The sequence below is a fragment of the Falco punctatus genome, assembly GCF_963210335.1.
Source record: "Falco punctatus genome assembly, chromosome: 7".
Taxonomy (NCBI): domain Eukaryota; kingdom Metazoa; phylum Chordata; class Aves; order Falconiformes; family Falconidae; genus Falco; species Falco punctatus.
The window spans coordinates 66,682,322-66,697,361 of NC_137587.1; the positions used below are offsets into that span (position 1 = coordinate 66,682,322).

Consider the following 15,040-nt stretch of genomic DNA (forward strand, 5'->3'; position numbering starts at 1 on the left):
AACTGGATCTAAGAAGAATGGACAATCCCATGGTTTGTTTGAAATGTTATAGAAGACACAGGTTGAATGTTAATCAGAAAGAAAAAAGTACTGATCATCAACATATCAATGGGCTCAGTTTAGCTTTCAGTGCTCATTATTGTGTGGTGTGAGATGCAGGATTGAGCCTGTACGGATATTTCCCAGTTTCAAAGTTATAGCTATGGTTTTATTCCTGAAGGCTGATGCAGAAAGGAATGCAGCAACTCTACAAAGCACTTGAGGATTTAAAAATGTAAAAAAATCCTGCCATAGCATCATCCAAGTGACAATGCTCAGGAACAGCGTCTGGAATATTTTATAGTGATTCTGTTATATTCCAGAACACACAAGGATGTGAACATTTACTTAAGCTAACCACAGAGTGCATGAGCACACACAGTTACATGAAAAGGGCTGCTTTTCAATGTGTGGCAATCGGGGAAGTTTAACCAGAATACCAAGAGACAGCCATATTTTACTATTATTTACCATCAAGACACCACAAGAACCATCGCAGCTCCTTTCTTCTGCATATAATCACCATATTGACAAAACTGGCACCAACCCCAAACTGGACATGCCTTTTTTGTCCCACCACACAAAGAGAGGCAGACACAAAGACAACCAGTGATGTTACGCTGGCTACCAAAGAAAACAAAATCCAAGCCAGTGTTCTTCATTGCACACTTTCTGCTTGGACAGGAAGGAAACATACTCATAAGTCATCACTTTCAAACCTCGTTTTTGGATAAGGAGTTGACTGTTACGCATGGTAACTAGGCATGACATTATACCAGCTACAATGCATGCAGCTCAGTGTTTTCTCTGTTGGCCATCAGGAGGTGCATGAGTGCTCCCACTTAGATATAACTCAGATACCATGCCAGAACATGTCCCATCGGCACCATGCTTGTCACTTTAGTGCAGGATGGTTTTGCTGGCATGCCAAAGCAGCTGAGTCTCAGAGCACACTGCTTTCTTGGCAGGTATTCCTCCTTGCCTAGAGGAAACAGACATAGAAGAGTTCTACATCTAGAAAAAATAAGATTACTGTAGCCCACCCAGATATGATTTCTGGCTTTAAGGATTAGAGCTGTGTCACAGCAAGAGCCAGGGAAAACAGCAGGTTGTTCCTTAGCTTGCACCTCATAACATTTTACTGTTTACTTGGCACTTGTTTTAGACCAATTTCCTTTCTGAAAGCTTATCTCAGTCCTTCTCCATCTCCCCCCACCACATGCCCAGCTCCCATACACTCATTAGAGAAATTGTCTGCCACTAAGGTTAAGCACGTTCAAGATTCATATTGTCCTGATACTCCTTAAGGAGACAGTTTCTTCACTAACTGCAAATGACTGCTTGTTCTCCACTCTCAGCACTTCCGACCTCAGCTTTTATCACTGTGTTGGCCCTCTGCAGAGGTGAGCACCTGTAAAACAGCTCCCTGATCTACACAGGCAGCCAGACTCCCTCATGGCAAGAAACTGGTTCACTTTGAGCAGTAGTTACAAAAGGAGCAACATCTGCTCCATAACCCCTCAGCAGAGCGTTGCACAACAGCAGTAACTTTAGCCAGCCTGATATTGCAAATGCCAAAGGAATTTGGTTCCCTCGTATCTCTACTCACGGGACCTCTGTTTAGAATATTTGAAATTACTTGGACTCCACCACACTAACAAGACCCCCCTGGGTTTCACTCTGGCTCTCTTGCTTTCGCCACCTTTCACCTTCAGGAGATTCTTCCCCATTCCTCCACTTTTCTCCCCAGTGTCACCAGAGTCTCATCTGCACCCTGCTAGCTCAGCTCCCCCCAGCTTTATTAAGAAATCATCTTTAACAAGCGCTCTGGGCCATGGTTCAGAAAGGTTGATGGAGGACCGCAGCTTTTGTCTCTGTAGGGCGCTCTGCTTCCAGCTCAGTTCATTCACTCTGATGCCCTCTGGGAACTGAAGCAGACAACGCTGATTATTTTTGCAGTTTCTACCTGTGACTTTTCTGTACCTCTGGGGAGGGGACATCTCTTGAGCCCACTCTGGGAAAAGGCCCATTCCGGCTGAAAATTCGGTTTTCCCTCTCCCTCCTGAAAACAAGTCTGCTCCTGCTTCACCTCACTTGAGCCCTGACAGTGGAATTTTAATTGAAGTGACTGGTGAAAGAGGGGAGGGAAGGTGTGGTTTGGCTGCAGGACACAGAGTCAGGACCTCTTACACTCTACACCTTGCCCTGACGGTACCTCCTCCTGTGCCCTGGAGATAACCCCGTGCCATGCAGGGAAAGCTGTCGTTCCACAGGATAGAAAGAGCATGGGAAAGGTTTGCAAAGCACTTTGATGCTGAAGCATAAAATTCTAGACCTGAGGTAACAGTTCCCTCAATGTACTGGGAAATCAGGTTCCTCCATGTTTCCCTGTGAGCAAGGTCAAAACCACACTTCAAGCTTGCTTAAGAATGACAGCCAGTCTAAAATTAAGTTGAAAAATAACTTCTCACCCTCTTGTGAAAGCCGCCACAAAAAGCCTAAATGCATCTTCAAAGCCTAAACAGATCTTCAATGAGAAATACTCCCCAGAGAGGAGAGCAAGTACAGGCACATGTCCATAAGCCAGAGCTGGGTGCTGATGCCAGGGCCTGGGCAGGGCAGAGCTGCTGCTCTGGAGGGACACAGACTCAGTGGTGGAACATACCACGGACCTGCCCCAAGTCACCTTTTGCCACAGTCAGCTACCAGATTTCAATATTCATCACAACTAATGGGGCAGAAGAGAACATCAATGTCAAAGCATAAGAACTTAACATGAAACAGAGCATATCCCTCTTGTGCTCTTCCTTTATCCCATGAGACCTATCTCATGGCAATCTGATGAAAAATTGTTTTTCCACCCAAGCTCTACTTTGAGTCAAGAAGCCAGCAGTGACAGCATCAGAATGCTATTTGGGAATGGAACTGAAGAGCTGTCAGATAGCTTTGTGGGGTTAAAGAAACCAACATAGAAAACCAAACACAGGAGCCAGGAGATGGCAAACCTTAAGATGTCTGAAAGCCAAAGGAGAGAACATCAGAGACTTAGAACTCACCAGGACTTTGTCAGCTTACAGAGCCTCCTCTCACTCACTCCCCTACATTTCAAAAGATGACTGTGCATTTCTGGGCAGAACTGGTTTCAGCAAAGTCTCTTTGTGAAATAAGTATGAGGACACGTGCAGGAGAAAAAATATCGGAGAGAGGGGGAAAAGATGAGGAAATCAATCCAGAGGCTGCAATACAGTTCAAAAACTTTAGGAAGTCAGGCTTTTTTCTTCCAGTTGTTAAGTACCCTGTGAAGGACGGGGGTCCCTCTTCACTGGTGCACACACTGTCTTTCAAGTCAGGCCTGTCTCTGGAGCAGAAATTCAACACACTTTTTTTTTCCCCAGAGAAAGTTCTATTGTCCTGCAAATTGCCAAATTCAGACATTTAATTCAAAGTGTGAAACAGAAGGATTCCAGTCCTGCTTTTAAAGAGAAAATCTCCAGGCTACCACTCCATCGCATAACTAACACCAGCTTTGTTCAGGGCGGGACACAGCACAGCTCCCTGTCCTCAAAAGGAAAGGGAGGCAACATATAAACAACATATCACTGTGCATCACAGCCTCAGAGCCTGCATACCTCAAACAGTAACCAGTGCTAACAGTCTGAGGCACCTTGACAGATGTATAGCCAAGCAGCTATAAAAGAGCCTTTGTGCTGGCTGAACAGAAACAAGGCATTTTCTGTAAGGGAGACGGCCTTGACCACCTAGCAGAATAAATGGGGTTACACATTTCACACTTCCTCTGCACCAGGAACTATGAGGGCAGATGGCACAAAGCAGACGCCGTGGGCTGGAGAAATGACCCGTTTGCTTCTGTGGAGCTGCATCAGGGATCTGGAGGATCCACATTATAACCAGAAGGAAGATGACATTGCCCTCACCTTCCATCTTCCTTGCTTGCAGTTCCCATATCAAACTGCACCACTTGATTTAAATTTGAGCAGACCTGCAATTCAGCAGAGACTTGCCCCTGCAGGGGAATCCATGCAAAAAGATCATCACAAATCCTTCTGATTCACCATCCAAAGGTCCAGACAAAGGCTTTTTTCATCCTAATGCTTAGGCACCCAGCTCCTATGTTACATATTATGAAATATCCTTTTCATCTTCACCCTAGTTTCCAATTCTGAAATTGGGCTAATTCTTTAAGGCCGCAGGAACTACAGTGTTATTTTTAGTCTAGAGAAGGTAAGAAACTATGTGGACAGTTTCTTCTCGGTACAAGCACATGCAGCAGCAATGCTACCATCCACAAACTTCAGGATTCGGCCAAACACGTTATTCCATACAATCAGAGGTGGCTTCCAGTTGAACCCAGTAAAAAGCTGCAAAACAAAGTGCAACTGCAAGAGGCTCTTGCAGGGACTACAGCTCACATTTCAACTCTAAGGAGTCAGAGAGGGGAAAAAAAATGATTATTTGAAAAAGTCAAAGAAAAATTCTTTTATCCAAAACCTGCAAACACTGCAGCTCACAGACATTTCCAGAGAAGCAAAAGCTCTGCTGCCTTTACAAAGATTAAATCTGCAACTGCCTCTCTGTTGTTTGTTGGTTTTTGTTTTTTTTTTAAAAATAAAGTTTCCATTGGCCAAAGATGTTAGGAAGCATCTTCAACAGGAAAAGGACGTAAGCCCAAGTATGTCAGTTAAGTAATCTGTGATAAGGTTAAACAAACAAGGTAAAGTAAGGGTAAGGTTTCTTGACAAATCATCTGTGATAAGGTTAAGTAAATGTCTCTCATGTCAGGACAGCAAAGATAGGCAATGCAAGGGAATATTATTTCTGCTGACCTGGACAATGAACGTGAGAGGTGTACATTCTGGAGTCACTCCTGTTGGACAACACTGATTTTAGTGAAGCATCTGGTCTGAAGGCTGTATGAAACCATCAAAAATAATTGAGTCAGGCATTTAACCCACTCTGCACCCATACATTCAGGGGGACCATAGGAAAAAACTCAGACCTAAAATACAGACAGTTCCCCAGCAATTATTTATGCAGAATTACACATAATACTAATTCTTAACACCTTATTGAGGACAAAGAAAATTCTCAACACCTACTACTTATTGAGGACAAAGAACATTGCCCTTATGCAGAGATGCTGAGGAGTGAACTCTGCTGTCCCTTGAGCAAATGTTTTCTCTCTCTGTAAGACAGAAACACACATTAAAAAGTATGGTTACAAAGGATTAAGGCAGCTCAGTTAATGCAAACTAGCACTCTCTCCTGCATTCCTCACTAATACAGTGGTGACATAACCAGCCAAAACATGTAGCTTTAATTCAAATAAGGTTTAAAGAAATTACTGCCAAGTAATTACACCCATTGAAGGCCTATGGAGTAGAGGAACCTTCATTAACACTCTGCTGCTATTCTCTGAGCACTTTTCTAACCAGTTGCACCAATCTGAAGTGGCAACCACAAACAAGAGCAGGCAACAAGTTTTCATGAAGAAACTTGTGCTTGCCTTTCAGAAAGCACACCAGCACAAGGTCTGAGCACAGCGGGCAAGGATGGAGCATCCAAATGCTGGCTGCCTGCCTGCCTACCCAGAAAGGCTGGGACAACCCAAAAGTAGATGAGTTTTCTGATTAACATGCTTCGTTATTTTTCTGATAATGTGCTTTTCTTTGCTGGAGGAAGGTGACAGTAGTACTTTTGGAACTGCAAGCAGCTTCCTACTACCCTTTTCTGCTTTCTAATGAACTGCTGGCTGAACCCAAACTATGGGTTCCCATTTATTTTATTGCTAATCCTAGCCTCTGTCTAAGAACCTGTGTTTAATCCACAAAGAGTACCGGATGCTTCTGAAGACTGCTTCCAAGAACAAAAATATAGCACTCAGCTGGAGCTCCCTAAAGCCATTCAGTAGGAAGGATCAAACCCAGAGACTTGGATGGAGCTTAGATCCAGTGGACATGACCCTACCTGTGCTCTCTTCATTACACAAGGGTTATGTTGTGCCTCTTCCTAAGCCTCTTTCTAAACTACTGACTCTAAAGGACTGGCTCTAGGAGCCTCATCTCACAGCTCTGCATAAACATTCAGGGCTCCCATCCTGTACTGACATGTGCTCTCAGCTATAAACCAGAACAGACATTAAACTAAACAGTTTGCTCTACCCTAGCAATGCTCCCAGGACATCAGCCCACCAAGCACAGAAGCTGATTGCTGGAGCTTCATCTGCACTGCAATCCTGGGAGCAAGTCACTGCCAGCAGCACCGGCAAAATGGTATTACGCAGAATGCAAAGCTTCCCATGAAGCAGAAAAACTGTTGGGTGCTCAACTGGAAACGAGAGCTCGCTGTAGTGCCTTTCCTCTTATCAGCAATACTTCACATCAAGGTACAACACTGCAGTGTGGACAAAGCATAATTCAAAAAGTCTTAAAAAACACTTTGGGTCCCTAACAGCAATTTAAATTACATGCAGGCTTTGACTCTTTTACTGAAGTCACCATTAGCACACAAGCTGCAAGTAACTGGCATGAACTTCAGCTGGTCCTCAAGAATCCCCTGATGTAGAAGTTGTGACTGATTTTATTTTTGCTTCATTATTGTGACAGCACTTTTAACTTGCTCAAAACACATCTGAAAGAACCACTGACAACTAACTTGCTTTCACTGAGGTCACCAGCAGAAATTTACTTCTACGTAATAAACTAACCAGAACACAACTTTCAGTTCTGCAAGGACTCCCAAATAACACTTTCCGCTGAAACTTCAGGATTTAAGAAAACAAAACAAAACCAGTTATTCCCCAAACACTTCCAATTACATTCCCAACTTATTTGTGACACATAAAGGTCATTTTCGTCTAGGCATGCAAGAAGATAATCCCCACCCTTCAGGCAATCAGGACTTCTGGCAAGATTTTAAGAGGTCTCCAGCTGATAATCATGAAAGTTCACACCGCCAGGAGTCCAGGCAAGCTTTTAACACAGGAAATTAGTGCTAAAATGTTTTAAGCATTTTAAGGATCAATTAAAGATGGTGCAACAGTCCAGCAAAGTAGAACTGAGCTCCCTGCTCCAAATCAGATGGTTTTAGAACACAAAACAGCAGCAGCAGCTCTTCAGCCAGGAGACATCTACAGGAAATGAGGTTAGACAAATCCCGGACAATTAATCCTCTGTGTAGCCAAATTACATACTCACACTATCCGCAGAGCCATCAGACAACAGCACATAGCACCAAGTCAGACTGCTACCTGTCTGCTGCAAGGACTGGGTGTTGCAGGTTGCCATCCTGCATCCTCCCTGTTCATCCATGAAACCAATGGTTCTCTTACCACAGCTAAAAAGCCAGGCTCCTTACTGACGTGTAAGTGCACTTGGGTACAACTCACGGGAAGACTCCCAATATGCAGTTCTCGTTAGCAAATGCAGCTGCAAGCTATCAAAAAAGAAACACACGGAATGCCATCTTTTGCCTTGTCAGCACCGGGGGACCACGAAGTCCATCAAGGATAATGACTCCAGAAGTAGGCCACTGGGAAACAAAAGGGGGCTCGGCAGTTCCTGGGCTGAGGTGAAGTCACCTGGTGTCAACAGTTCTTTTCAATATATGTCCCAGCACCAGCAGCAGACCGGTGACTGCGAACAGAGTGAACTGGCAAAATAGAATGGTACAGATCACAAATGCGTCCACAGAGACTGCCCGCATATGCTGTCAGTGCAGAGAGTGGGGAATGCTCACGGAGCAGCTGCTCAGTGCTGTGGCAAGGCTGAGTTAGCCTGCTATGTACTAGTTACACCAAAAGCATCAAGAAAAGTCTTCACAGCAGGTTAGTGCTACACACCAACATGGCTGGCTATAACCACTGTCTAAAGCGACTCTGGATAGTTATCTGTGTTCGTTCAACAGAAGTTCAAAAGAAAAGGATGTTTTACACTAAATTCAGGGTCTTTTAAAAAAGTAATAGATATCTCAAACCCCATCATATCCATCCATCCGTTTAAAAGATTCACCTTTTGCTTCTTCTCTGTAATAATTCAATTTTTTTTATTAAAAATGTATTTTTCAAAACACCATACTCCGAGTATAATACAGCTAGCACTTAAACTATTTCAGCTGAATAGGTTTCTATCATCCCTTTGGTGATCTCAGCTAGTTTATATTAAGCCCCTTCCCCACATCAGCATTTAATTTCTATTTCCCATCAACAAACAAGTCTGACTTTTCTCCTCTGTGCTTACAGGCTCTGATACTGCCATGCTGTTGGTGCTTTAAGCTCCTCACAGAACTTGGTTTTAACAGACTGAGGGGAGAAAAGCAAATATTCTCACCAAATTTACACAACTAACCCATCTCTGCCCCAAATATCCAGATCACACTTACCCTGAACATATCGATCAGCTAAAATCTTCCATACTGAGAGCCCCAGCTGAAGACAGTTCATGTCCACTTCAGCTGAGAAAGACAATTTTTTTAAATTTCTTTTTACTGTCTAGTCACGTGAGACGTTTCATAGACATTCTGTTTATACAGAGGTAGTCATGAAGTGGTTTATTCTCCCACCCTCATCTTTTACACACAGAGATAAGCACCAAATAAAATGGAAAAGGAAACTTGCCAACTCAAAGTTTGGTCAGACATAATTGACCCATGGGAGTTAACTGACTACACAGGTATTACTGGGTTTTCTGTTGATTAGATTTGGAATGTAACAGTGTCCTTCCAAGGTCTCCAGCCCAGCGGAATTCACCTACAAGAGGCAGTGCAGCATGCAGCTCTGATCACAGCACGTCATTTCCTCCAAGTACTGGGTTTCACAGGTATCTACTCAGCAAAAGAGGGATGGCTTTCCCATCAGTTCAGAAGACTCCCATACATAAGAAGGCTTCTAGTCTCAGACTTGCCTCCCTCTGCCTATTCTCATTGCTGCTCAACAGAACAAACTCAAATCCTCAATTATCTTCTAAGTGCCTTAAGAAACAGGGATGATGAGATATTTTATTAGTTCTTTGTTCTGCCATGCAATAAAGGATTAGCCCTTCCTGACTTGTCCTCAAGATAAAAACTGATCCTGATGGCTCCCTAAACTCAACAGGCTGCGGAAATCTTGATTTCTAACTGACCCACTGCACTTCAAGATGACAACAGGGAAAAAAGCAGTACTTCTGTTTGCTGGATTCACAGATGAAGCTTCCTTAGAGTCTGCACAACACCATCAAAGTCACCATTTCAGCAACTCTCAGCTTAGGCATTAGATCAAGTCATTCAGCTAACCTGGGACAGATTAACCATGCGCTCACAAAAACTAGGTCAGTCTCAAACAGTCCCTATAGCCTGGAAAGGCACATATGTGTAAGCACAGATCACATAGCCTTCCTCTTTTAAAATGATGGCCAGCAGAAAGTCACGAAGTCCAGACTCAAGTAACTGTTACAACACTTAGCGCTACATACAAAGTGGTTCTTGATTTCTACAAGAAACAGGAAACCTTTACCAACCTGAGTTCAGAAGTCACTAAGAAAAAACTTAGTGATGTCAAGTTTTCCTCTTTGAAATATTTGGTTCTCAAATATTTAACTATTTTCTGAAGTGAAAGAGCTACCTCAGGACTTGGGTGCAGATCTAAGATCTGTCACCTGTTCCAGACCCTCCTAACCCACACCTTGGTTTCACAAACCCAGACGGCAGCCTTTACTCTCCTTTGACATCACCTTCCACCCTCCTCCTCAGCAAACACTGCTACTAAAATTAGACTGCAGTGGTCATACCACACTGCCTCCTCCACTGTCATCGCAGACTCCCTGTTACTCAGCCATGTATTTCAGCCTCACACTGAGCCCCATGCATCACACTCCCTGCCCAGATAACGGCTCTTCTCTAGTCTTACCTGTCTGTCCTCCAACAAAATGCCATTCCTCATTACCGCCGTGAAGCTCAATCTCCATCTATCCCCAGAAGGGATGGCCATCCACTTTCAATTTACTCTGAAGCCAAAAAGACATCTCTGAAGTATTTCAAAGATTAAATTTTGTGCTTAAGAAAAGATGATTTCTAAACATCCACCCTGAAACACCGGGCATGCTTGTACCCTCCCTCTTGCACACACCTACAATTTGTATTGTATGTTTCGTGAATGAAGAGGTGCAAAGGGATACACACACACGCCAAGACAAGGTATCTGCTGCTGTCAGGGTCTGCCAGGTTTCTGTGTTCTGACTTCAAAACATACAAGCTTTGAAGCTGGGACAGTACCTATGTCTTAAAGCATCTGATTTCAGAAGTGCTGCTGGATGCTCCCACCTCAAAGACATGTTGAGTCTTACATTTGCTGCCTAGAGTCCAAGGCAAGGGTTCACAGAGCAAAAGCGATACCGTATCACAGTCCAACGCCACTACCCGGCACAGACTGCAGAGAACAGAGGTGCTTCAGAGCATCCTGCCCAAAGCACCTCCTCACAGACCCCATCCTGCCCTGCTTCGAGACGTACAGCTCTTGCTGCTGAAGTCACTGCATGCCACTTACCAGCCAGCTACAAACAGGATGAATCTCCTTTTCCACTAATGAAGGAAGGTTCTTTCCCAGAGGATAAAGGCAATTGAAGGTTAGCCATTAACAGTTGCATTTGTCCCCAGCCTTTCAGTTCTGATCAATTGCTGCAGGACTTTTTTTTTTTTTTTTTACTTCATGCTATCTCACAGAAAACCATAAACTTCAGGTTTGCCCATGGGAGAGTCCATTCCAGAAATGGTATGTTCTGGCACTGCCAACGTACTTGGCAGATATAAGGTGCGCTTTAAGGGCTTTCCTAACTTCAGTGAATTTTGGAGTAGCAATTATCTTAAATTACTCCAGATGAAAGACCACACAAAACGTTAATTCAAACCCCTCTTCTGCCAGAAGCCCCCCACTATCCCTAGTCACCACTGCCCTACTTTTTCCCCTCGCCAACGTCCAAACAGTTGGACTTGCTCTTCCTTGATGCCCATGTTTCCTGAAGTGATCACTCCCTTTGTTGTAGCTTCTGTTCCATGTATATTATAAAAGAATCCTGTCTCACTTCAGGACATTTAAGAGTACTTGCTGCTAGTTTGGAGGAAAGCACTGCCTCCTCCACACAGACACACTTGCTGCTTCTTACCTAATTTCTCCCTCTACCTCAACCACAGCAGAAGGAAAACCGGACAAAACATCTGGGCATTTGCACCAGTAGTTAGAGGTAGTGTAAGCTGCTTCGTTGGGTCCAGTTATTTCTATTGTGCTGTAGGATACAAAGCTGTTAGCACCACCTGAAAGCAACATGTGCCAGAAGGGTTTTATTACTGAAGAAATTAATGGGATATATATCAGCACTGCCCTGATTTCTAGGAGCTATGAAGAGCTTGTATCACAGTTACCAGCACTGTTAAGGTGAGGATATTAAAACAAATTGGAACAATGTGCAGCAGCAGCTGCGAAACAACACTAAGCTATAGAGCAATGGCTTTGTAATTTAGGTGTATTTACAGAAAATGTAAGACTCAAAATGAAAACTGAGATCAACAATACACTGGGAATGTTTAAATCGCAAATGAGATAGCTGTCATCAAAGCTGAAACCTGTTCCAGGCTGAATAGCCAAGACTGTGCATGGCATGACATGGCAGTGTATGAGAAAACAAAACCAGCATGTCTCTGCGATCCATGCAAGATGAACTAGAGCTACTAGTGGGAGGAAATGAGAAAGGAAGGAGACAATTTTTTTCTGAGGCAAACACCCAGCAGTGGGCCAGAAGTCCAAAACAGCAATATTCATTAGAAACGTAGAATCACGTCCTAGGAAGTGTAGTACAAGCCTTTTGTCCTCTTGAAGAGGAAGGACTGTGCTCTGTACTGCTTCATAAACTGCCAAGCTCCCATCTGTAAGCTTCAAAGACTTCACAGCTCCATTCTTCTTACAATTTTTTTTCTTTCGGTTTGCCATGTACAATCCATAGCTTTGGCTGCTCCACCCTATAGACGGCTGAGTTTCACAGCTATCTGTCAAATAGCAGTAACAGTCTTGGGTTTGTTTTTACAACGATGATAATCTTTACCGTTAAAACCTGGGACTTTAAGAGGTATGTCTCATCTCTGACTCACTTGAGCCAGTAAGACAACAGCTACAAGACTGGTCAGAGGACCTAAAATCCATCACGGGCTGCAAACTGCTCCCAAAGCAGCAGCCTGGGTGCATCCAACAAAGCTCCCCAGAGCCCATGAAGCTTCCATCCTCCTCAGGCTTGCACGTCCTGTGGCTGCCTCTTTTCTGGGCTGAGATGAGACAGGAAGTCCAAAGAACCAGGGTGTCAATTCCTTTACTGTATTTGCTGAAAAGCTCCTGATGGCAGAAAGAGTGTGAAAAAATCTTTACAAGTCTTGAAACGGGCAATAACTGGTGCCACTAATGAAGTGGTCTAAGAGGCACGGCAGAGCGGCAAAGTAACAGAAACACAGGAAGGGGGGAAAAAGGGGTTTTTGAGACAGACTGCCGCGAGCAGAAAAAAATAACACAGAGCCAGGCCTGGAGACATGTTTGGGCACACCACCAAAGCCAGACCCAGGGAAGATGAGCAGCACAGTAAAGACATTGTGGGATCCTAAAATCAGAGAAAGAGGGCAGTGACAGACATGGAGATGAGTAAAACAACTCTGGGCACAGAGCCCACCGCAAGAACAGCACGGGGAATAAAATCACCCACGCTAAGGTCCAGCAGGGCATTCCATGTCTGAGATGCTACGAACAAAAACCAAAGAGTTGGGGGGGTGACTGCAAAGACCTGAGCTCCTTGTTTGTGCTGCCACTTGAGATTCTCCAGAATAGGAAGTGCAGGAAGCGAAGGAGAAGCCTGGAGGTTTCGGCTGTCTGAGGCCAACGCTGTTTTGTTTGCCGAGCCTCATGCTGTCGCTGCTTCCCTTTCAACAGGAATTATACAAATGTGGTTGCTGTGCCCCGGCAGAGCAGGCACAGATAAACTTTTTGCTCCATCAGAAGCTCACTGAAATACAACACTTTCCAATTCACTTACAGTGGCCTGTTACTTGATGTTCGTGAAGGTACAAGACATGGAAAACGTCATTTTGACACCAAGCTTTCCTAACACAGCTGTCAAAACAGCTGTATTATTTCACACAGCTATTGCTTTATCTTAAATAAAATACCGGGCACATTTAATCTAGTTGTCTGGGCAATGAAAGGACCAGATCAAAAAAAGGAAAAGATGACAGGTTTTTAAATCGAAAAGCCTTAATTAAACAAGAGTGGACCTATTCCTTGCAGAAGCAGCATGCCTTCAACACCAAAACTCTTCCCTCTCTCCAAAACAGCTGAGCCTTAACACCTCGCACTCATGGGTTACTTCTGAACATCTTACAGTTTATACACTTCACACAAAACAATTTTAAGTAATTCCTGGCACTTGGGAGAATACAGCACTATGGATAATTTAACAGAAGCTGATCAAACAGAACTGATTTTGAGAAAAGCCCAATCTAATTCTGCCTGATAGCATTCCTAGTACAGTTGTGTGCTATCATTAGCCATTTCAAGCCAAAATTTGATCACATCAAATTTAGTAGGTCTTTGCCAGTTTTAGTAGGACTAAAATGCTGACTTTCAGTTATCAAATGCCACATGGTACAGGCAATCACACCAGAAGTTATTTCAACTCAGAATGTCTACAGTAAAAATTCTATGCTGCTAAAAACTGCGGAAAAAGTTACTGACTCCTTATGAATGGCTAAGCATGATGTTGGCAATACATAAACTAGTTCCAGGTCTGTAAGCAGGGAATGTGGAAGGCCAGTGTTAGTTGAAAAAGTCTTAATGTACAAAAGATATGAATGAATTACTGCAGTTGGAAAGCTCCCTCCCCTTCCTCAAAGGCTTTCCCATCACTGAACTGTAAACTGAAATGAAGTGTCAAAAGTTTAACATGTCTTGGCCAGTGAAAGAACAGGCCAGCAGCAGTAATCTGTCGTTATCTATTACTACAGCTACCCTGTCACGCGGGCAGAAGAATCCTCCTCTTTACCACATCTCATAAAAGGACAAAGCAATAGTTGCATACAAGTCATAAATGTTTGTGTAAAAAGCCAAACCGCTCATCCCTCTCTTCTGCTCTCAACTTCTCCCTTATTTCTAAGGCAGACCCACCAGCATTTTGCCTGGTACTAGCAGAGAAACTTCAGCTCAAACCCAGCAGGTGTTTTCAATCAGACAGTCTGTAAACACCCAGGACTCAGTTCAAAAGCCCAGCACACGTGGGCAGGAGAAGCCCCCCTCGCCTCTGGGAGGAGCCCCCAATAACGAGCAGGAACAGCAGCAGGAAACTGTCCCACAAACAGGCTGGGGACTCTTTTTTTTCCCCAAGGTGTCAAATTTGCAGCAATATCAGTGTGGGCAGACCCCAAGTTTCGGTGTAAAAGTGGTGGTTTGTTTCTGCTGACGTCAAGGACCTGCTGAGCAGGCGTCTGCAGGATGGGGCTGCCAGCGAGTCCCCTGAGCTGTAGCAGACTTGGGCTGCCAGCAGGCTGAGAGGCAGCACCAGCCACCATGAGACATTTCTGCCGCGGCTGTAGTTTGGGAAAAAATTGTCACTGTCAGGGCAAACATCTGTCAGCCTTGCGCATTTCAGCTGTAGTAAGAAACACAGTGATTGTATCATCCGTTTTCCACACTGATACTGTGACATACCCAGCTAAAGAAGATAAAAGAGGCCTGGACAGTCAAGATGGCAGGGACCCGTGGCTGTTTTGATTTAAACTTATTCCCTTTCTGTCTAAATGAACACATCAGTTATGAATGATCAGTGTTCTTCCCCCCATCCCAGTGTGCCTGATGTCAGGCTCCATTTCCCTCCTTACTGTTGCACTTCCATATTTGTGTAGGTCTTTCCCAGGGTGACACTTGTAGGAAACAAAGAGTGTAGAAACTGCACAGTTGGATGGTCAAGTTGCGAAGGGAGGTGAG

The 15,040-nt window shown here is 44.1% G+C and overlaps 1 protein-coding gene across 1 annotated transcript in view; it reads right to left on the bottom strand.

Moving 5' to 3' along the window:
• The window catches only part of CHSY1 (chondroitin sulfate synthase 1), a 78,181-nt gene that overhangs the window by 52,544 nt on the left and 10,597 nt on the right, over positions 1-15,040 (bottom strand). The gene's annotated exons all lie outside the window — the stretch shown is intronic.